The following is a 24756-nucleotide window of genomic DNA, read 5'->3' on the forward strand; positions in this document are numbered from 1 at the left end:
GCACGCTATGCGCCTTTGTCAGAGGGAGGGTGCAGACCTCAGAGTGCGCACAAGAGCTGCCAGGAGGACATGGAAGCTTTTATCCTTTCTTTTTGTTAAAGAGGTTTGGCAAGGAACCAGCTGCTAGCCTTTGCCTGCGCTAAACTGCTGTCAGTGATCCTGAATTATCCTATTTTGTGAGGTGAACCCTCTACACTGAATGGACATTTGGAATAACCAAAAATCAAGTGGATATATTGACGTTTTCCACTAAGAAGCTCCACTTCTTAGTGACCGGTTCATAAAGCCCTGGCCACTTGCCCCTATAAAGATGAGGTACCAACCATAAAGGTTGTCTATACGGTGTATGTTCTGCACCGCAAGTCCCAAAACAGCAGTTTATGCTTTTCCATATTAGCCTGATACCTACATGCTTTATGTAGCAGATATGAATTTTCTGTGTTATTATTTATTATACCGCCATTTATTCCATGGTACTTTACATGTGATAAAGGGTGTACATAATAAAAACAAGTACAATACATGGCACAGACTGGTCCTGGATGACCCTGCCCGAGAGGGCTCACCATCCACAGGGGGAGGTCATTTAACTGAGTGCACAACCACAAGCTACACCTTTCAATATCACTAGGACCTATCCCAAATTATCTCATTACTGCCACATAATATGTCTGACGGTTCATATACTCCCTTCAGATTGCGCAGTAATTATCTGGATGTGGCGCTTTGGATTAGGAGAAGCATCTTAGCAATACTCCTGATGGTAAACACATTAAAAGACTGTATTATGACCGTCAATCTACTCCAGATGTCTCGCACATGAAAAGGGGACGGTCAAACACTCCCTTTACACTATAGATTATGTATGCATCTCAGTTTCCGTCGCTCCTGGCAAAATACATTCTCCCTTTAAGAAAGCAGCTGATGCGAATCATAGAGCAATTCTCTCACAGCCCCCCTCCCCCTCCACCTCTACATTTCCCCACCTTCCCTTGGGGGGAAAGCCATTTCATTCCCACTTCCACCGTCTTCAGACCTCTTCCTTCCTTCCTGTTCTCAGCCATGTAAATACCCCACACACTTCCCAAAGCTTATCTGGGGTGCACTTGTAATTCCCATGCTTTCGGAGGGAAGCTTGTGACCGAGTGCTACCGTACCTTAAATGAAATCATGGCGTAGTGAGTACAGTTCTGTGTCTACAGACGTCTGGCCGCTGGATTGCAATTTCTGCAGTGTAAAATCCAAGCCTGTCTGATGAGATCATGTTTCGCTAGGCTTTCTCGCTGCTCTTTGCCAACGACAGGTTTGAAGAAAACAGGTCAACAGTAATGGGCTGTTACAGGCCACTGAAACCCTCCATGATGCTCTACCAAGCCTTTCATCTTTTACAGAAGAAACCAGGTCTAAACTGTACACGGAAATACCCTTATGACCAGAAGTGTATGTTCACACATTGCATTTTTGCTGCGTTTTTTTTCTGCAGGTAAAACCTGCATTCTTGGCAGCAAAAAAGCGGCTTCCAAAAAGTAGGTTTTGCTGGTTTTTTTGTCTTGTCATTTATCTACAGTGCTTGTTTAATAAAGTTAGTTTTATTCAGCACAAAAGCATCAAAAACACAGCGGTTGTGTTTTTTCAACGTTTTTCCCTCTCATTGATTTGAATGGTGAAAAAACGCAAAAAGTGCTGAAATTGACACGATGCTTCTTTCAAAAACGCAGCCGTTTTCCATTTTAGTCAGGAAAAAAAACAAAAGCAATTGTGTGCATGAGACTTCTGAAATCTGATCGGTTTTTATTGTACTGCAAAAAGCAACTTTTAATCTGCATGAAACTCATGGAAAAAAAACACTGCAGAAACGCAACGTGTGAACATAGCCTTACTACTGACCAACAAACGTCCTCCAATTAATGAGTGAACATCACTAGTGATCAGCGAGCACTACCATGCTCAGGTACACAGAACGGGTAGGCCGGACGCCTGAGCGGGCGGAACTGGAGTATAATGGAAGTCAAAAGGGAAACCGGAGGATTTTTCTGGAAGATCTGGAAAAATGCTTGAGTTTCCAATTGACTTCCATTCTGCTCGGTACTCGAGTAGAGCCTGTTTGAGTGCCCGGCCTGCTTGTTATGTGCGCATGGGCTCATCACTAAATATCACCAATCTTTATTGGTAACAATGCATGAGCAGTCTTTCTTATGCTGCTTCCCTGTCATTTCTCCTGAGGATTTCGGAATAATTTGACACTCTTCTGACCATTCCCCTACCCTGACTAATCACTGTATAAGTGTCTGTCTACACACCCATTCTGATGTAGTCAGACATTTCTAGGAGTTACAGAGGAATGGAATAACGCAGAACTCTAGGAATAGATGCGCCAGAATGGTTTCATGAAGACTACAAATTTACTAGAACAGGAGTTGTAGCAGGCCTTCTTTGAGGATGTATTTTTCCATTTAAATGCATTAGCTCTGTTTTTAGTGGGTACAGAAGAAATAGCCTAATTGTATAATAAAGCAACGCTACTGGACTGAGAGGACTATACCTGTGATTTGTATTGTCGCCATACCCAGTGCCCTCTGCTGCCATCCCATCCCACCACACAATAGCGGCAGGGAAGACATGGAGTACACTTACTGAGGTACGCAGACCACTGGGCTGGCCATCTTGGCAGAAGGCACCGGATAGCGGTATAGTCACTTTTCAGTCCCAGGGAGCAGAGACGCTCTTCATCAGACAGCCTCATTGTTTTGGTGATTTGGCCCCATTATAAACAATAAATGTCTGGGTATTAGTTGCCCTGATTATTGTGGCTATGGCATCCAAATTATATTGTGTAAGTAATTTAAGAATTCGAATAATCACTATTCTCATTAGGAATAAGACGCATTTCTCCATTAGGTCATTTGTCACGTCCTATGCATGGCATTTATGTGACCCTACCAGCGGACACATTAGGGGAGATATTGCCTGACTGCATTAGCAAGATAAAGGCTAATGTTCAGGCACATCAGTGCCTTGGCTTTTTTTTTGGAGGGGGGGGGGGGCAGTTAATAAAACATGACTTCTCATCTCCAGCATCATACAGGGAGCTTTTGCTGTTCCTGTTTTACAAAGTTCCTCAATCCATGTATTATGAGAGAACAAGTAGACTACACACGATGAGACGGCGGCTTGTGCCAGGCCCACGTGACCCAGATCTAGAATGTGGCGCTGTGTGATCTATCTATACAGCGCCGCCACATAAAGAAAAAAACGGTGACAAGCTGCACGGATGCTATGGACGATGACAGAAATCTATGGAGTGAGCACAGACTTCAGATACATCAATGGAGGAGAAGACCTGTTTCCTTTGTTCAGTATCACTTCCATATGGGCATGGGGTGAAAACACTGAATACATATGGCAGCACACAATCATACAGATTACTGGATAGCGCCATCATTATTAATGAGTTGTGTGGCCACACGCCATAAAACGGACGCTTCAGTAAAACGCTATGACATATATGGCCTCTGTTTTCTGTGGGTTCTCTAGTGTGGGCCGCATACACGCATGATACATACCAGCGTCTGGAAATGGGTTTTGTTTGTTTATCTCAGGAGCAGCAATGCCGCTCTCCTCCGCTCTCCTCCTGCTGCTACAATCTCTTTATTCCTCTCCCCGCCAGGGCCTGACTACGGTTTTGCACACTATGTGTTACACAGCTCACTGGAAATGCCTAATGAGAATCTGATCTGGCGGCCAAAACATTCCCTCTCCCTCATGGGCAGCTGCCTAAGTAGCATACTCGCTGCTGCTATAATCTGCTTGGTCAATTCTCTAAGGGAACAAGCAGGAGAAGAGCAGAGAAGGGGAAAAAATGAGAGCACAGAATTACTGAACTGTGCTCCGCTTCATAACAAGTGGGAGAATAGCGGCAACAGACAATGGCACGGAGGACGAGCACATGTAATGCGAGTATATGGCCAAGGTGACAAAGCCACATTCAAAGTCAAAGGCTTCCTGAATGAAAGAAACGATAACATTCATTTCTGTATCATAGAACCAACATATACCACACAGCAATGCAAATAGCATAGTCACAGCAATCCTGGCGATTTACTGCTCTCAGACACACTTAGAAGGCAAGAGCTAAAGATTTCATTTTTACTTCATAAATCAATAGTAAATGTGAAAATAAGAAACTTTGTAATATATCTTATCAGACAAATTTACTTCCATCCCCTCCTGAATTGATCTTTCACTCTCAATTTATGGGTAGAATCTGTATACAGTGAAGATAGACATTCACATTACCGAGATAGAATCTTATAAGTGCCAACTGCCAGCACCTATGGAAAGGGGAGAAGGAGCCATCGGAGCGAGGTTGTCCAGAGCGTTAAAGGGAATCTAACACCAGGTTTTTGACACCTAATCTGAGAGCACCATAACGTAGGGCAGAGATCCTGATTCCAGCAATGTGTCACCTACTGGGCTGCTTAGTGTAGTTTTGATAAAGTAACAGTTTAATCAGCAGTAGATTATCATTAGAGGACTACTTGGCCTGCTGTCAGGTAGTCCAGCATATTCATGAGCTCTGTATAACTGCTATATCTGTATGCCAATGTATGTAAAGCGCTGTGGAATTAATAGCGCTATATAAATGAATACAATTATTATTATTAATTATATCTGCAGCAGAGAAAACATTGATTTTATCAAAATGACAGCAAACTGCCCAGTAAGTGATTCATCGCTGGAATCAGGGTCTCTCTCTACATTATGCTGCTCTCAGATGAGACCTCAAAAACCTGGTGACAGATTCCCTTTAATAATAGATAAACATGGTAGGAATGCACAGCAAATACATGGATAATAAATAAACCAAATAAATGACGTGAGGGTGCATAATGCCTACAAAGCAGCAGAAGTCAATAATTAGAAAAAAAAAAGCCAAGGCATAAAGCAGCACTCAACCCACCAGGACATATAAAAACATACAAATTTTATTGAAAGTGTAACATTCAATCCACTTAAAAGCACAAAAAAGGGTCCATCATATAGCTAGGGAACCACCAAAATGATGCCATAATACACTGCAAACAAGCATTAATAAACAATCAATAGAAGGAGATAATGTACTTCTATCTCTGGGATCATCTATATTACCTAAATATGGTCCTGGATACACAAGTGAGAATGGTGTCAGTAAGCACAATAACCTGAATGTGAGACCTGGGGGAATAACAAATAAATACAAGAGGAAAAAACAAAGTACAAAGATCCAAAATCCCCCAAGAGCTCACAAGGAGTCCATATTCAGGTACAATGGTCCCAGCAAAGGCAGCGCTACATAGGTAGCAAAGCGTATAATCACATAGCAAGATGGAACACCAAATCACCCAAAACGCGTGTCGCTACATAAGCTTCATCAGGGGAGGAGGGGATAAATCCTATAATACAATTGTGTGCATGAGGTCCAGTTTCTTAAAGGCAATCTGTCAATATATATATTAGTGCAAGAGACCCTGATACAAGGGATGTGTCACTTATTAGGCTGTGTGCTGTTTCAATGTAATCAGTGTTTTATCAGGAGATTATCACTGGCTGACTAGGTCTGACTGCAGACCAGTCAGGCTAATCTGTGTAATCCCCTCCAATCATTGATCGACAGCGTACATAGGAAGCTGCCAGTCAGTGATGTGGACAGGGTTGTACACAGAGTAGCTTTCTCACCACTATTACATCTGCAGCAGAGAAAACAGGGATTCTATCAAAACTGTCCCAAGCAGTACAGTAAGTGACACATGGCTACAATCAGCCTCTCTGCCCCTACATCATGTTGTGCTCTGATTACAGGCCAAAATCTGTTGACAGATTTCCTTTAATGGTTTATTCATAAGTTATTGTTTAATGGGTAGAATTGCAAAAAGTGCTTGCAAAAATATGCAACCTTATTAAATGTCCTCACCATCTCCTAAGCACAGTGCAGCACTTACAAGCTCTCTCCTATAGATATGAGCTCAGGCAGCTTCAGTGCCTTTGCACTCCTCAGATGCTACAGAGGCAAAGCTCTCTCTGCTTCCAACATCAGAGACTGCTCTGATTGAGTCAGCCGCGGAAATATTCACTGGTCTGAACTGTCAGCAAGAAGGGCACAGCCTCCAGTCAGCAGGAAGCCGGGAGAGCAGGAGCAGGTCTCTCCTGAAAAGCAATGTGCTATAAAAATAGCAGGGTGAAAAGCAGAACATACCCAGAGGAAATCCTCGCAAGCACAGGCGACAGCGTAAGCCAATCATTGACACGTTCACATTTGGTACCAATAATGCTGCAAAGGTGCTTTTCTGCAGCTGTGGAACTCTCCATTATATGGTTTAAAAGGGTTAAAAAAATATAATACACTTTTTGGGCCTTTTTTAATGCACTTTAGGAGCAGTTTTCAGTGTTTTAGCTGGAGATATTCAAACAAATACAGACGCTGAGCTGATTAAATGCTGCATTTGGCATAATGTCTCTGCATCTTGAAAGTTGAAGAATAGACTTTGGAAAGGTTTATGGAAAAATACACATTGAAATCTACTATATTTTGGCTATGAAGGTGGAAAATTCTTCAAAGAATTTTTCCCCCCATACTCATTACACATATTGAAGGCTATATTTAGCTAAATATACTGTACATGTATAAGATGGATGGATGGATGGATGGATGGATGGATGGATGGATGGATGGATGGATGGATGGGACACATTACTGCACCTAGTCTTGTTGATGTCACTAGTCCTGACAATTTTAGACCCAAGTTGAATCGTATCTTTCTGCTTTGTAAAACATTGTAGAAAACATTTCCAGCGACATGGTCAGAGGAGAAGTGTAGGTGGTGTAGGGGAGTAACACACATAGCTTACAGTGCTGGTTGCCTCAGAAGTGCTGCGGGAGAAAAAAAAAAAGAAAGCCACTTCGACCCCTGTAAGTTTTGGAAGTGTAGGAACCAGATTGCAGTGAGGCTTCCTCTGTGGGTCACACTTCCTCCAACTGTGGGCACGTTTTCTCTTGTATATAAGTCACGCAGAGAAAATCAGGAAGCATGGCTTCACGGTAACATAATGCTATGCTACACATCGAAGACGAGAAAGCGGCACAACAGAACGGATTCTGTCTAATGTTTATGCAAACTGATGAGCAACTTTCCTCTAATAAGATTACAAAAATGTGGCCACTGAACACCGCACATTAGGGTAAAAAAAGCATTCTAAGAAACCAGCCCTTAAAAGGAAAAAGAAAAAAAAAAAAAATCGGCAATGAACAATTACAGCATACCCATGTCTGGAATAAATAAAATTAAGGAATTCCTTTACATGTAGATCTATTGGAACAAAGGGAAGTTTAACTTTCATGCCCAAATTGACATTTTGTTACCCAAAACTCTAATTTAACCACTTCTACAGGTATATAGGGGACTTGGCTCCATAAAAAAAATCCTACCTATTGTAGGTATTTTAGTGGTTTAGTTGCAAAAATAATATATATATATATTACACGTACACACACACACACACACACACACACACACACACACACACACACACACACACACAAATAAAAGGGCACCATTACCCCCTTCATGTTGCATGCTGAACATGGCTATGCTACTGTAGGGACCGTATGAAGATATAGAACCAATGATTCAGGGACTGTAACAGCGCAATGAACTCTTGGCCTGTGGGACTACTTTGACGTGTATGTTGGGGAGGGGGCGAGTGATGTGTCGCAGGCGGAGGGGACGCGCTCGTCACGCTCGGTTCCGGGGCTTCTGCTGCTGCTCGGTGGCTCGAGCGGTGGGCCGGACCCGGGGACTCGAGCAGCGCTCCTCGTCCACGAATGAAAAGGGGGTGGTTTGTTTAGGGAGATAGTTTGTCGCGCCACCCACGGGTCGTGGTGATTATTAGCACCACCGCTGCTGGTGACGGGGTTCCCGGGAAGGATGGTAGGGAGCAGCTAGGATGTTGTCCCCTCCGTGGGTAGGGGTTGGTGATCCCGGGGCCCAGATGGTGATACGGGGAGGCTGGATGGCTGGGGTGCAGGGGCAGCGCGGCGCGGTTCCGGATGGCACTGGTGTACTCACTCAGGCAGTCAATGACAGAGTCTCTGGTAAACCAAACGGCTGGATGGACGGGTCCCGCAGCCGGCTGCAGTGTTGTGCTCTCCTCAGACAGGGTGATGGTGGCTGTCTTTCCCTGCACCTGTTAGAATGTTCTGACTCCTGTGGTTGCCCACCGGTAATCCGCTCCCCGGCGTATAGGTGCCGTAGGAGCCAGTTTTGCCCGCAGGCGCTGGCCCTTGGATCTCTAGCCTGTGGCGGTGGCTGTATAGCCTCTCAGTGTGGACTGTTGCCTTCTGTCGGGTCTTGGTTATTGGGAAACCCCTGGGGTTCCTGTCACACTCGGATTTGACTATTGTCGGCGGCTCCAAGCCTGGTCGGTGTCCGATGGCCCTGCCTGTGTACTTAGCTTCACTCCGCTCCCCGGTTCGGTACCGGTGGGCCAACGCCCGACCCCGGTCCTATGGCTCTGCAGAGATTCACTAACTCCTGCAGACGGCCACCACCGTCTGCCAACCTTGCTGTTTGTGTCTGGGCCCCTACCCAGACACCGACAGTTTGTCTTCTCACTTTCATCTCCAAAACTAAATCTGTTTTCCCGCCTCCAGACCTGTGATCTTCTCGGTGGGTGGGGCCAACAGACTGGGTCCGCCCCACCTGGTGTGGACATCAGACCCTGGAGGGAGGCAACAAGGGTTTTTGTTTGACTGGTGTGACTGTCTAGGGGAGGGGGTGTGTGATGTTATGTCTGTGACTACCTGGCTAGTCCAGGGCGTCACAGATGCATATGCCGGATTGTGAAATTTAAGTTTAATTTTTAAAAGACAGCAAAATATAACTTTGGCAAAGATGGAACGCAGTGTCTCTTGCAGGAGCGCAGCGGTGCTCAAGTGTTAGTGTGGGCTCATGGCTGGTCCCAGTTTGCCGTACAGTACCAACTGTTGACCCCAGACAGGAGCCAGTGATGAGAGTGCACTGACATTGTGAGTTGCAAATGACTGAGCGCTTGTAGTCAGTGTGCGCCCTCATTGATGGCTCCTGGTTGGGGCCTCTGCTCAGTACTGTGCTGCAAACTGTGGCCAGCGATGAGAGTGCACACTGCCAATGAACATGGCTATGCTACTGTATGGAGATATAGAAACAATGATTCAGGGGCTGTAACAGCGCAATGAACTCTTGGCCTGTGGGACTACTTTGACGTGTATGTTGGGGAGGGGAGCGATGCATATGCTGGATTGTGAAATTTAAGTTTATTTTTAAAAGACAGCAAACTATAACTGTGGCACAGAAAAACCTTATTATACTACAGAGATTGTCGCATATAACGATATAGTGGTGGTTTGAGGCAGTTATTGGACTGGACAGGTGCCCTTTAAATCAAATTAGTGATGTGTTTAAACTAGAGTCAGACAATCATCAATTAAAGTCAGGCCGTCCATAACGATAGCAATCTAACAAGGGTCTGTGATGAAATTAAAGAAACGGCAGCTATGATTGTTTTGTATGCAAGTTAGAATGCATCAGATTTTGTTGTTTGTGACTCTATAGAGCCCATGATTGTGGACTTTCCACTGCAGGGTGACAGAGACAGATGGTCACCTTCTTTCAAATCACAGAAACAGAGAGAACCCCTTGAGTCGCTCTCCGCCATTGGAGAGTGACAGAGACAGATGGACGCTTGGTCTGCTGCATCCATCCTCCTATGGTGGGGTGACTGTGAGCACGGCACAATCTCTCTCCAGACCAGGCCATCAGCCATAAAAAAAAAGATAGAAAAACAAAGCTTTCTGCTTAGGGACACTAATTTCCACAGCCACAGTCACTGTGCTAACACACCGGTAATTTTTATATGTTCTAAAACGCGAGAATTCAATTCACAGATTATCAGGTTTTATTCTTGCCCAGCAGGTTACAGAAGTGTTAAAGGGAATGCTGTTTAACAGATTACATTTTTGACAGCAGAACATTTGTAATGTTTCTAAAAAGCATGCTTTCCATATAGCTGCTAATTAACCTGTGGATTGCTGAGAAAGGGATTCTGCAAGAGAAAAATGAGGGCGACACTGAAGAAACACGTTATAGAGGACCATGTGGGTGACCACTGCGAGCCATTATTTTACCAATGGTCAAAGATACAGATAAATCTTTGCCATTATGCCACGGATTTCTGCACATATCAATATAAACCATAACGCTGCCAAGTGAGGTGTTGTTTGATATCATTTAGAAGGACAATAGAGGATGCATCATGGAATTTTAGACATGGAAAATAGTCATGATACCAGCTGTAGCCAGTTTCAAAGAAGCAACATGTCCAGAGACACCTTAAAAGCAAAGAGTTCATATTATATTGTGCCGTTTTCAAAGTCCGTGATCAAGTTTTCTCAACCGCAGAACATCCACCAGTACGAACCCCCAAATGAAATACAAGGACAATTGCTGGTCACAAATATGTGATTACTGCACGTTAGCCCCCTTAGTTAATAGCTGCTGGAAAATGAGGGGTGTAGAGGAAGGAAGGGTTAAAGAATTAAGAAATTCTGCTCCTAGCACAATATATGCTCTAAAATGGTAGATACTTTCCCTTCAACAAACACCATCCTTGTATACATGTACATTGTATAATACTTATATAAACACGGACCATTTTGTGGCAAATTCCTAAAAGACAGCCCCAGTGCTTGAAAATTTGTGATCCCTTCATAGTTTTCCATATTTCTGCATACATTTTACCTAAAATCTTTTACACAAGTCCTAAAAGTTGATAAAGATAACCAAATCAAACCAATGAGAGGCAAACGATCCAATATCACGTCTGTGATTGACAAAAGTATGTGAACCATTAGATTAGCAGATAATTTCCACAAGATGGCATCACCACCAGCTCCTGGAAATCTTGCGCATGCGCACTGATCGTTTCGGCCATGTCAGTAGGCCTTTGAAGCTGTGTATGCTTCCCCGGCTTCATTAGGCACACTGCTCAAGAACAGAAGTTCAGAAGTCATGTATGTGAGCCATCCTCTGAACTTCCGGTCAAGTGTAGTGTGCCTAATGAGCCTGGGAAGTGTACACCCGGCTGCAAAGGCGCACTAACGCGACTGAATTAACTACGTGCATGCGCTAGATTATCAACAACTGGCAGTGATGCCAGCTTGTGGAAATCATGTAAAAGGTAGACAAGTCATGGGAACTAACGCCCCTGCGACTAGTCAAGGCCTAATTAGCATCGGGACAGCAAGGTTTATAAGCCATTGTCTAACCATTCATATTAGTAAATAGTGTTATACAGTCATGGTTAGGGAGGGAATTTGGGAAGATGTGAATGCTGCTGCTTGAAGGGCATAAGGGACCTGACAGGTTACCTTTAACGCTGGTGTCTATCATTGCTAAATCCACCAATTTGCTGAGAAGTAACGATCATAAAACAAAAAACACAGGTCTTGGGTTTTGTTATTTCTTTCCCACAACATGCATATATCTATACAGCTCCAGAGCAAGAAATTGTTGACGTATAGCAATACAAGAGAGAGTAGGAAATATGAAGCTTCAAATGGTTTCTGGCTGTCAGGAGCAGTCTGTCAGAAGTCTCAAAGGAAATTAAATAAGGAGCAGTATGTCAGATGCAAAGGGTTATGATCTGCTTGTGCTGGATAGGAGGATATGGCCGCCCTAGAGCATGAAATAAAGCAACAGCGTTAAAGTGCACTGTACCTCACATTAGGCCAACCTAAGGAGACTGGCAATAAACAAACCTGTGCTAATGAGCTGCAGTAAGAACATACCAAACACATACGTGGATTTCATGGTTATATAAAGAGACAAATCATTTAAAAGGGAATTGGTCATCAGCTTTTTGCCACCTAATCTAGGAGTAGTATAATGTAGAGACAGAGACTCTGATATCAGTGATGTGTCAGTTACTGGGCTGCTTGATCTAGTTTTTATAAAATCATTACTTTATCAGCAGGAGATTATCACTGGTAAACCTGCTTCCAGGTAGTCCTCCATCATGAGCTCTGTATAGCCTTGCCTCCACTACTTTGCAGCTTTCTGTGTATACTGCACATGGGAAGGATTATGGGCAGAGAAAACCGATTGTCAAAACTACAAGCAGCCCGGTAAGTAACATCACTGGAATCAGTGGCTCTGCCCCTACATAATACCGCTCCTTGGTGGTGTAGCAAAAGCTTAAATGACAGATCCCTTTCAATGGTCTCAAAGAATTCAACAGTATATATATCTAAGACAGCAGATTATATAATTTTAAACTTATAATGGCCTAGCCTAGGGCACCATAACCAAAAACCACTTCCAACTTACAATGACCCAGGCAGCACTGGTATGCAGTGCATTGGGTGTGTGCATTGACTGGCGGTCTAAAAGTGCTTCTGTAGTGTAATATAGTACCGTCCTCTACATGCTCCAGGACAATCCGATCCACCGATCAAAAAAAAGCATGAAACTGATATACTTCTCTATAGACAAACCTCACCATGCACCAGGCTCAGAAATTGGTTCAGGGGACCAAATCCTAAAGATCTCACTAATGAATTATAGATGGACAATATTTTTTCATAACTTAGGGGGGGTGGGGAACAAAACCCAAAAGACTGTTCACCCATCAATTGTTTACATCCATGTAGGATATGAGAGACCTGTCCTAGAAAATGGATCAGTAACAAATGTCATTGGCTTATGAGGTTTCAATTAGTAAAAATACCATTCACACAACCAAACGATGTAATTTCCCTGAAAAACAGACCCATTTTAGTATTTGGTAAAAGACAGCAGCATATTCAGTAAGGTGGACTAAAAGATATGTAAACAATTCACATCGATTATACTAAGGTGTAATAGACATAGACATTACATTTTTTACCAAGACAATGGTTAAAAACAGAGTTCAATGACATTTGCCTTTATTACCTGCAATTAGAGCCCCTCAGGCAGGCTGATAACTCTGCCAATCAGGCGCCCAAGGCTGTTGGCTATGGAACAAACCAAGACAACTGGAGACTGTCTGGTAGCTTCCCTCATTGCTGACCACCGGTAATGGCTGGGTGGCAGTCAGTGGAGTTTACAAAGGCAATTTTTTTTTTAGGTTTTAGACATTCTTTAGAGGCATTTGAACATAAAACATACAATTCATGATAAAGTGTGGTTTAAAAAATAGACTAACATTTTTTGTCATTCATATAAAAGGGTTAAACAAACCCAGTAGCACAGTAGACGGCAAGTAGAGGATAAAAAGCGGCACACTGCCACAGTGCTGCCAAAGTATCAGTACAGCCTTTCAGCTACTGAAACTGTTACTTCTGCTTGAGCAGCCATTTATCACACTCCTATGGTTTATTAACCAACATAGTCCCCTGCCCTCTAGCCACAAAAGGGTTAATCTGGGGTGGTGATTTAAGCCCAACATAATACTGAAACCCCAACCAGCCTGTATGATTTCTGAGAGGTTTCCATTTCCAGGCATAATGCAAAAGAGAATATTTTGCAGACCATCCCTTAATAAAAAGCAAGGATTAGGACCATTGACCTAGATACACCAGTTCAGTTTTAGCTGTGCTGCATTTTGCCTGAACTATATAAGTGAGGCTCGCTAGAGCAAACTAAGAGGAACATCCGAGTCCCCTCCAGCCTTCTTTCCTTCTTTCCAACAGACCATGAAATTCAACTTTGTTTTTTTTCACTCCATAGAATTCAATTCTGTCCATCTTAAGATGCCAATTGCGTTCACAGAAAAAAATAATATGCAACAAATAAATGGTAGCTAAATGGGTACAAGATGAAAAATTAAACCAAGTTGTGTATGACTGCATCAAATAGACAGCAAAACAACAGCAAAAATGCAAAAGGAAAACCACATAAGTGAAATATTGTGATGGTTATAGGCAATTCTTCCATCATATTGCTTGCATTGCCTTAGCTTCTAAGCTGCAAAAATTATGACAAAAGTACAGAAATCTTGCATTTGACTGGATTCACATCAAAGGGGTTTTCAATGACAAGAAAAAAAAACAAAAAAACAATAATAAATAAAAAATTGTTAAAGTAACACCACTTTATTTTTTTTTCACAAAACAATAGTACAATAGAAGAGACTATGCAATATTTCTTATTTGAGAAATCTTCTTTTTCCAGTTACCAGCTTATCTGTCACATTTCCTCTCTCCTGCATGGATTATTCACTTTCAAAAACTGCTTAAAATCTACTAGAACTTATTTGCAAAAAGGGTTCAAATTACACCCGCTGCGTATAAAAGCTTATGAAGAGTGGAAGGGGAGAGAAGACCGAAAACACAGAAAAAATGCTGAGATTACTTCTAATGCAAAGAGGAGACACCAAAAGAGATGCAGGATGCAAGTCCCAGAACAGCCAGAAATAGTGATATTCGCAATGTTCAAACACAACTGTGTATTCGGAAAAGTCACTGGGAAATGCTTGGCTGGCCAGCCCTCTCCATACAGTCTCGTGGTCACATGCTGATATAAAACTATTATTTTATTATTTATTATTTCTATAGCGCCAACATATTCCGCAGCACTTTACAATTGAGCGGGGACATGTACAGACAATAAAGACATTAGAAAGTAACAACAGTTACAATAGAAGTGAGGGTACAGTAGGTATAATGATGTCTGGTCTATACAAGACAAGCACTTTCTAAGTTGGGGTGCTGAAATAAAGTTGCTTGAGCTATTCTTAGCCAGAATCTAAGTACAGTGTTATTGGGTGCATGGAAGATGTGGAGGCAGACGATTAGGAGGAACCAGATTCTGAGTAACATTTAGAAAGGGGGAATATAGAAAAGTTTGATGAATGAAGATAAAACTTCTCTAACAGAGATGTGTTTTTAAAACACACTGAAGAATGTGAGGGCTAGCTATTAATGGGATCGTTTACGGAAGTGCATTCCAGAAAATTGTTGCAGCATGAGAGAAGTCTTGGAGATGGGCGTGTGAGTTTCAGATTATGTTACTCTTCAATCAGTTGCAGAATGAAGAGCCCAGGTAGGGTGATAAAGATAATTGGGGAGATGTATGGTGGTGCAGAACTGTAAAGAGCTTTGTGGGTGAGAGAGATAAGTTTATATTGTACTCTGGAGTGGATGGGTAACCAGTGCAAAGACTGCCACAAGATTAGTAGCTGGATACAAACCCAGCCATGGCTGCCACATTCAGAATGGATAGAAGAGGGAAAAGTTTGATAGGAAGGAGACCAATCAATCAGAAGAGTCTTGTAGTAGTCCAGATGAGTATGAATAAGACCGACAGTAATTTTTGCCGTTTCTAAGGTGAGGATTTTGGAGTTTTTGGGGGTTTGTTTTTTTTTAAGATACAGGTGACATGAGTAATATATGTCCTGTGTCAGGATGTGACCAGAAGTGCAGTAGCAATGACCCAGGACTGGATCTACTGAAGGATGGGCAGCCAGAGATGGTGAACCTGTAATAGGAGGTCAGCTATATCTACTGGAAATACATTTCATGCATTTCCAGAAAACTCACTTAAAAAGGGGTTATCTACTACTCGGACAACTCAATCGGATGTATCAAGCATCAATAGGAAGTGAGTAGCCAGCTGCAGCTCTGACGTCTTGATGGTCGTTTCATCCGAAGGCGTGGACAGTGAAGCCAACACCGATTGGGAGAAAGGCTCGTGTGACGTCAAATTTAACATGAGCGTCGGGCGAGCAAGTGCCGAGACTGCTGGAACAGCACCACTACCTGAGGGGAGTGTAACCATGGTTACTTTAACACGGGCAAACGCTAGATTTGAAGAAGCGGTTCTCGGAAGTGTTTTTATTAATATGTATATTTCATACATAAGTTACATGTAAATCTCTACCTTTTTAATTTAGTGTTTAAATAAGTACAGTACTCTATCAACTAATACACGGGTGGTTATTCTCACATGTGAGCTATGACTCCAAGGTCTTTTGTTCCCTATGTTAATTGCACCTAAAATAACCATGGGAATGTAGTTTGCAGGTAAATGGTTCAGAATTTAGTAAAATATATATGGTTTCATAGATTACGTTACTTAATGAAAATGTAAAAGGTAAATATAATTGCGTGCATTCATGTACAGGAAAGACAAACCTTGTTTGTATGAGCGATTAGGTTTGCCATAGTGATCCCATGCGCTATGAGAACAGAGTCCAACCAACTAAGGCCTTGTTCACACACTGCGTTTTTACCCGCGTTTTTGCTGCAGAAATTTCTTCAGAAAATGGTTGTAATCTTTCTGCAGACATTCCCCAGCAAAATCTATGGGGGGGGAAAAAAATAGCTATGCGCACACTGCGTTTTTTTCTTAAGAACATTCTTTCTGCAGAATTTTTTGAGAAAAAGAATGATCATGTCACTTCTTTTCTACAGATACCTGCGTTTTTTGCCATAGATAATGGTAAAAAACCGCAGGGACCAACCTGCGGAAAAACTGCACCAAAAACACATCAAAACACACAAAAGCGCTGTAAAAACGCATGCGCTTTTCGGTGTGTTATTGGTGCATTTTTTGACCGCAAGTGCGCTAATCTTTCAGACTCAAGACATTTTTTAAGAAAAATCGTTTTTCTAGTATGAACAGAGCCTTAAGGGTATGTGCACACGTCGCGTCCCTGCAGAAATTTGCATAATGAATGCAGTGAAAAAGCCGATTTCATGCGCTCTGGATGCAGCCCCCACCATAGACAGAGCAGGACCTGCATCCAAAGCGCACGGAATAAGTGACATGTTGCTTTTTAGAACGCAGCGTTTTGGCAGCATGCAGATCGCTGCATTCTAAAAAGCCACGTGCGCATGGATTATACACAATCTTGATAGATTGTGCTGGGGACGCAGGACGCATGCAGTTATGCTGCATTGCAATACGCAGCATAACTGCACGCAACATGCGCACAGAGCCTAAAGCTATTTTTTTCTTGATGAACTTGCCTGTCATCCACTGATTTGTATGGCCAGCATGTGACACCACATTGCCACTGCAGCGTCTGAACAAAACATTCCTCTGTAATAACTATTGATTCCATGCGATTCATGGAGTGTTAAGGTCCATTTTCACTGCATGATTAGCATAAACGAGTGTTCCTAGGAACACTGGATTTCAGGTAATTATGCAGTCAAAATAGGCGGCCGATCATACGATGAACCAGCAAAATGCTTGTTCGTCCAGTGAAATGCTCTTCTGTACTGCACAATAACTTATCCTTCCTTGCAGGGCATCATCCTGTGTAAACTGGACCTGTGCTGCCAAGAACAATTTAGTGCATAAAATGATTAATGCAGATGGTTCAGTGCCCATCTTAAGCCAGGTTGACTTGAGTAAACAGGCTATTAAAAATGACCCCCAACCTGCAAGCATGTTGCTGGTCGACAGTTATTTACTGCACATTAAGCAGTGTAGTGAGTCTTTAGGCTTAGTCCACAATATAGTATAATTGGGGTGGATTTCCTGCCAAAAAACTCTGGTGGAATCTCTGAATTTTGTAAGTGCATATGGAAGGATACCAGCCCAATCAAAGTAAATGTGAACTCTTGATATCAACAAGCTAAATGGGGGCCAATGTGCTTTTCAGGCCCTGCAGTAAGTGTGCAGTATATCTGACCAGTCTTCAATACATGTAGACCCACTTTATACATTCAAAGCAGAAAGTTCAGATTCAGAACAGATCAGAAAAAAAAAAATGGCGATATGTTGTAAGGTGCATATCAATGACAATGGGAAAATATACAAACTGCCTGACATTGCTGCACCAGGTTGCTCACTGCAAGCACTGCATGTTCTCACAACACAGCTACAAGGACAGTCCTTTTTGCATTGGGTCATCTATAGAGGTCTATGTAGAAATAAATCACAACGCGTGAACTCATTTAAACAAGGTTTCAGTGCAATTTATCTAAATGCCTCTTAATGCTGTTCATCTTGAAGACTTCGCAATTGTTATAAGTCATCAACAAAACTTTATAGTCAAGTCATACCGAGAAAAAAAAAAGTGTAAGCATGTTTAATTTAGTGAAGTCCTATTATCCAGAATGATAGCAGAATTAAGCCCACTACACAATAGATAGATATTGGTCAAACAATGGTGCAGTCAATAGCCCACTCTTTCCTGAACCCCCCATAAACACATAAACAGAGGGATCCCGTGTTCTCTGAGAGACCCTGCCAGACTCCTTTGGCATCTTAGGGAAAACAAAAAGATCAGGAATCCAATATCAGACATGCTAACATTTTAGGAGAGTCCGGGGGCCCCTGGCAGTCCAGCTCTCAACCACTGTCAGGTTCCGCGATGTTAGGGTATAAAATACGACTATTACTTGTGTCCAGCAGATAACCTGTCAGCAGCAGAATGACCTTTACATTGACTAAAGGTCAACACAAAACATCAGTAGGTGATTTCATTTTGGACATTAGTGCTAGAAAGTTGTCTGGATGAGCAGATGATGAGACAGATGCATAACATGAATGTATTTTGTAAGCCTCATCCTGATCATGGCATAATTACAGTGACTGCAGTGTTCATTACTCCTTCTAAGTTCATTCCTCTGCTAACGAGACACAGGAAATCAATACTCTATTTCTTGTGACAATTGCTGTTCTGTCAGGAATTACGTTAGTATTCCAAAACCAATCTTCACTGTTAGATGCCCCTACAACCATCGCAGAACAAAACCACAGTTACAAAACCACTGCAGCAATCCTGCCCGATGGAGAATTTACATTACATGCAAACACAGATGTCATATGGAAACAGACATTTACAAATGGAAAAGGTTTCCCAAGTCAAGAATCATTTGAATAATACAGTGTTTTTAAAAGACGCTGACCATTGTAGAGGCAAACGGCGGTATGCTGACCATTGTAGAGGCAAACGGCGGTATGCTGACCATTGTAGAGGCAAACGGCTGTATGCTGACCATTATAGAGGCAAACGGCTGTATGCTGACCATTGTAGAGGCAAACAGCTGTATGCTGACCATTGTAGAGGCAAACGGCTGTATGCTGACCATTATAGAGGCAAACGGCTGTATGCTGACCATTATAGAGGCAAACGGCTGTATGCCGACCATTGTAGAGGCAAACGGCTGTATGCCGACCATTGTAGAGGCAAACGGCTGTATGCTGACCATTGTAGAGGCAAACGGCGGTATGCTGACCATTGTAGAGGCAAACGGCTGTATGCTGACCATTGTAGAGGGAATCGCCTGGACGCTGACCATTGTAGAGGCAAACGGCGGTATGCTGACCATTGTAGAGGGAAACGGCTGTATGCTGACCATTGTAGAGGGAATCGCCTGGACGCTGACCATTGTAGAGGCAAACGGCTGTATGCTGACCATTGTAGAGGCAAACGGCGGTATGATGACCATTGTAGAGGCAAACGGCTGTATGCTGACCATTGTAGAGGGAAACGGCTGTATGCTGACTATTGTAGAGGGAAACGGCTGTATGCTGACCATTGTAGAGGCAAACGGCTGTATGCTGACCATTGTAGAGGCAAACTGTGGTATGCTGACCATTATAAAGGCAAACGGTGGTATGCTGATCATTGTAGAGGCAAATGGCTGCATGTTGACCATTGTAGAGGCAAAATGTAGCGCCCCTGAACCAAACAGAGTGCTACAAGGTTCTGCATCCCCACCAGGATACAGGGCCTACCCCCTTAGGTACCCAGAACCCCAGTGCCGGTACCAGCAAAAACCCAGGTAATCTCAGTTTTCCCCAACAATCCCCCATACAATGGTACCCAGCTAGGGTGGGACAATGGATGGCCGCCTAGAGGTGGAGCCACTCCAGTCCAGTAGTGGACCAGGTGGGAGGGGCAGACTGTGGAGTGTAGTCAGGAAGACAGGAGGTCAGTAGTCAATCTAAGTCTAACTAAAGGAGTAAAGAGGTGACTGAGTAACGTCCTGGCTCGGGTTGACTGGGACCTGGTACCCAGGAGAGGTAGTTGCCGGTGGAGTACTCCCGGAACTACGCACCGACGGAGTACAGGACCCTAAGACAGGAAAGAGCTTCAAGCCGACCTGTTAACACCTGCACAGCAAAGGGGACCATCAAGGACCTTGCTGACCCTAAAGAATCTGAAGACTCAGTAGCAAAGAGAGAGCCGGGACATGACCAGAGACTCTATCCCCACAAGGTTCACGCTACAGTCAGGCAGACAGAGGTGGACAAACTGGGGACCCCCAGTGTTCCATACCACGGGGACCCACTTACCAGAGACAGGTGCAAGGGAAGAAGGTACCAGAGAACCAGACTGGCACTGGGACGAAGGGGACTTGGAGGCAAAACCAGTCGGCCTCAAGCAACCAGTTAACACCCGAAAAGTGAGTAAACCAGTTGCATTGAATAATTGAATACCTGTCTGGACTCCTTCTTCCGAAGTCTACTGCACCATACACCTGCTGGGGTAATACTCTACTTGCAGAGGCCCAAGTCATCAGGGCTGTACATTCCATCAGCCCCAGCAAAACCTGCAGCGGCGTCTCCCTACACTTAGCCGCAACACCGCAAGTGGCGTCACAAATAACTTTATTCACAAATCCCCTGTAAGGCTATGTGCGCACGTTGCGTACAAGCCCTGCAGAAATTTCTGCAGCGATCTGAAGAGCACATGTGCGCTTTAGATCGCTGCAGAAATGTCCGTAGTGAGCGCCGATTCCATGCGCTCTGCCTGCAGCTCCTGCCATAGACAGAGCAGGAGCTGCCGGCAAAGCGCAGGAAAGAAGTGACATGTCACTTCTTTTTGCGCAGCGCTTCGGCAGTAGCCGAAGCGCTGCGCTCTTAGACGCCACGTGCGCACGGCCCCTGCACAATCTCCATAGACTGTGCAGGGGCCGCAGGACGCATGCAGTTACGCTGCGCTACAAAGCGCAGCGTAACTGCATGTTTTTACGCAACGTGCGCACATAGCCTAAATATCCCCCATTACAAAAAGGGACCAGGGCACAGAACTGGGTTACGGCCACCACCGTGACATTCCCAATAGAAACACTACCCGGAACCAAGTACCCCATATCCCTGGGTGCTACACAGATGGCTGTATGCTGACCATTGTAGAGGCAAACGGCCGTATGCTGACCACTGTAGAGGCAAACGGCGGTATGATTTGGCTCTAGTGACGTGACACACAAACTCTCCCCTAAAGCTATAATAGGCAGCAGGACCTAAAACAACAAAAATGAGATTTGTAGGTTTGTATGAAACCAAAAGTCTTAGTAACCAGCAATCAATCAACTGAAATTTTAGGTAGTGACACTAATTAAAAAAGGTCCCAAATTAAGAAAAAAAAAGAAAAAAAAAAAAAAAAACACCAAAACCATCTCCCCTCAAAAACTGCACTCTGAGTTCTGGTACTGTGGCACTTTTGGGATGGTACTGCCCATTAGCATTTAATTTGCAAACCATAACAGCATATCTATGATAAATACTTGCAACTAAGCTGCTTTGTCTAATGGTTGTCTGAGGTAGTCTGAAATCAACCTCTTGTGTTTCTATAGGATCTTGCGGCTACTGTGATCTGCATACGTATAGGGTGTGATACGATTTCCAGGCTTTTTAGTGCAGCCTTACAAGCCTAAAGCAAGAAGCATAAACTTATCGGTGAACAATGAGCATCGCTGTTAAGACATTATTGATATACAGTGGAACCTTGGAATAAGAGTAACTTGGTTTGAGAGCATTTTGCAAGACAAGCAAAGCTTTTTACACATTTGTAACTTGGTTTAAGAGCAATGATTTGCAAGAAGAGCGAATACTCAGTGTACACGTCTGGTTCTGTCCTTTCATCGTGCTCTGACCCGCACTAGAGGTAACTTTCTGTACATATGTACTATATACTGTACACAGTACAGTATATACTATATAGCATATCAATTTGCATTTGTGGATACAGTATTGTACTTTTTTTCTGATAACCAGTTTAGCACATTGCCTATACTGTACCTCTCACACACACCAATTCTATTGTAAGCTAAAGTGCAGTTTAGTTTGTTTGAGGTTTTTTACTGTGCAGTATTTTGTATTAGTGTACTGTAATAATGTTATATGAATACAGTACATTATTTTGTATTACTGTAATACGTTTGTATAAATACAGTAAATATTTTTGGGTTGTGGAAAGAATTGTCTGTTTCAATTATTTCCTATGGGAAAATTCGCTTTGATATAAGAGTAACTTGGTTTGAGAGTACACTCTCTGAACCAATTATGCTCGTAATCCAAGGTTCCACAGTATTGTATATAGAGTGCCCAGCATGAATGAGTACACCTCCTTGGAAAAGTAAAATTTTAATCAATCTCTCACTGAACCCAAGAATAATTTCCAAAATGTGGACGAGACCCTTTTATATAACATTTTTTAACTCCTAACAAGAAAGTAAGGTTAATGATATACAGCCATAGCGGAAAGTTTTTGCACCTTTGAAATTATTCCAGAGAATTAAGAATTTCTCCCAGAAAAGTATAGCAATTGCACATCTTTTGTTATACACGCTTAGAGTGTGTGTGTGTGTGTGTGTGTGTGTGTGTGTGTGTGTGTGTGTGTGTGTTTTGGAACAACACAAAAAAAAAAAAACCTGAGGAAAAAAAAAAAAGGCAAATTGGACAGAATTGCTCATGAAACTCCAAAAATGGGTCGGACAAAATTGTTGCCACTCTCAACCAAATATTTATTTGCACACTCTTTGGAATAGATAACTGCAATCACTCGCTTCCTTTGACCATCAACAAGCTTCTTACACTTCTCAGCTGGAATTTTGGACTCCTCTTCTTCTGCAAACTGAAGGCAAGGCGCCTTGTCCCAACAGCATCTCTCCACAGGTGTTCAACAGGATTTAAAGCAAACTTAGCTTTCTGATACTGGGCACTACACTGCAACCCAAATTTCTTTGGAAATCTTTAGATTTCATGAAGCCTTGTACACAGTCAACACACCCTGTGCCAGAGGCAGCAAAACAACCCCAAAACATATTTGAATCTCCACCATATTGGACTGTAGGTACTGACTTTTACTTGTATTGCTCATTCTGTTTTCAGTAGACAGAATGATGTGCTTTACCAAAAAGCTCTATCTTGGTCTCATCTGTCCACAAGACCCTTTCCCAGAAGAATTTTGTCTTTAGCATACTGCAGTCTAGCTTTTTTTTTTTCCTTTTAATGTCTGTGTCAGCAGTGGGGTCCTCCTGGGCCTTCTGCCATAGTGTTTTATTTCATTCAAATGTTGACAGTTTGCACTGACGCTGATGCACCCTGAGCCTGCAGGACAGCTTGAATTTCTTTGGGACTTGATTGGGGCTGCTTATCCACCATCTGGACTATCCTGTGATGTAACCTTTAAATCAATTTTTCTCTGTTGCCAACGTCCAGGGAGATTAGCTACAGTGCCATGAGGTTGTAAACGTTTTCATTATGTTGCGCACTGTGGACAAAAGGAACAACAAGATCTCTGGAGATGGAATTCTAACCTTGAGATTGTTGATATTTTACAAGTTTGGTTTTCAAGTCCTCCCTTAAGGCCCCTTTACACACTGAAACTTTCTAGCGATCCCACCAGCGATCCCAACCTGGCCGGGATCGCTACAAAGTCTCTGGTGAGCTGTCAAACAGGCAAACCTGGCCAACGACGCAACAGCGATCCGGACCTGCAGAACGACCTAGCTAGTCTTTGGGGACGTTGTAAAGCAGCTTTTTGAAAGGGAAGTCGCTAACGAAGTCGCTGTAAAGTCCCCTTTACACACTAAAACTTTGCTGCACAGCGGGAAACAAAGGACCAAAGAATGGTCCTGAACGATTTGTAGCGATCACAACTTCACAGCAGGGGCCAGGTCGCTGATGTGTTTCACACACTGCAATGTCACTGGGGAGGTCGCTATAACGTCACAAAACCGGTGCCGTTACAGCGATGTCGTTTGCGATGTTGCAGTGTGTAAAGCCACCTTTAGTGTGACAGACACAAAATGCAAAGATTGAGTTAACTTCTCCCCTTTTTACCTGGTTTCAGATGTCATTTTCATAGTGCCAATACCTGTTACTTGCCACAGGTTGTTTAGCTACAATTTTGGAAAGGCGCCAAAAATTTGGGTTGTTCCAATACACAGAAAGGAAACAAGTGTATGACAAAACATGTGTAATTGCAATCATTTTCTTGGATAAATACTTCACTTTCCAGAACTATTTTAAGGATGCCATTACTTTCATTACTAAATCTTCAATTTACTCAAATTAAATTTGTTGCAAAAATGAGTACACCCCACATCAAAAATTACTACAACTTGTATTTTTTAACATTACCATGATTTTTTAAAAGGAACGCACAAGTCATGTAAGAATGAACAAGTTGCCGACATATTGCAATATCTATCTTTTTACATTCTTTAAGGACAATCTGTTTTTAAGCTTGAATGCTGGATGTAGAGTGATGATAATATCTCTCTTCAGAATTCCCCATGGGTGTTCGGTTGGGTTCAGACCATGAGGCATAATTGACTACTGAATCACTTTCACCCTGTTCTTAAGAAATGCAACAGTGGCCTTAGAGGTGTGTTTCGAAATACAGTCATGCTGAAAAAGTGCACGTCTACCAAGGACACGGAGTGATGGGAGCATATTTTCTTTCAATAAAAGAGCAGTATGTTTGCAAATTCATGATACCTCAATAAAATGT

The 24756-nt window shown here is 42.9% G+C and overlaps 1 protein-coding gene across 6 annotated transcripts in view; it reads right to left on the bottom strand.

Annotated features, from left to right (window-relative positions):
- ZMIZ1 (zinc finger MIZ-type containing 1) overlaps positions 1 to 24756 on the bottom strand; it is a 553945-nt gene that overhangs the window by 484651 nt on the left and 44538 nt on the right. The window contains exon 1 of one of the 6 annotated variants that reach the window (XM_075349060.1): positions 1158 to 1176. The exons of the other annotated variants lie outside the window; for them this stretch is intronic. The gene's annotated coding sequence lies outside the window, so the exon portion shown is untranslated. Of the gene's footprint in view, positions 1 to 1157; positions 1177 to 24756 lie in introns of those variants that run through there. 6 annotated transcript variants of the gene reach the window in all.

Source organism: Anomaloglossus baeobatrachus, chromosome 5 (genome assembly GCF_048569485.1).
Source record: "Anomaloglossus baeobatrachus isolate aAnoBae1 chromosome 5, aAnoBae1.hap1, whole genome shotgun sequence".
Lineage (NCBI taxonomy): Eukaryota > Metazoa > Chordata > Amphibia > Anura > Aromobatidae > Anomaloglossus > Anomaloglossus baeobatrachus.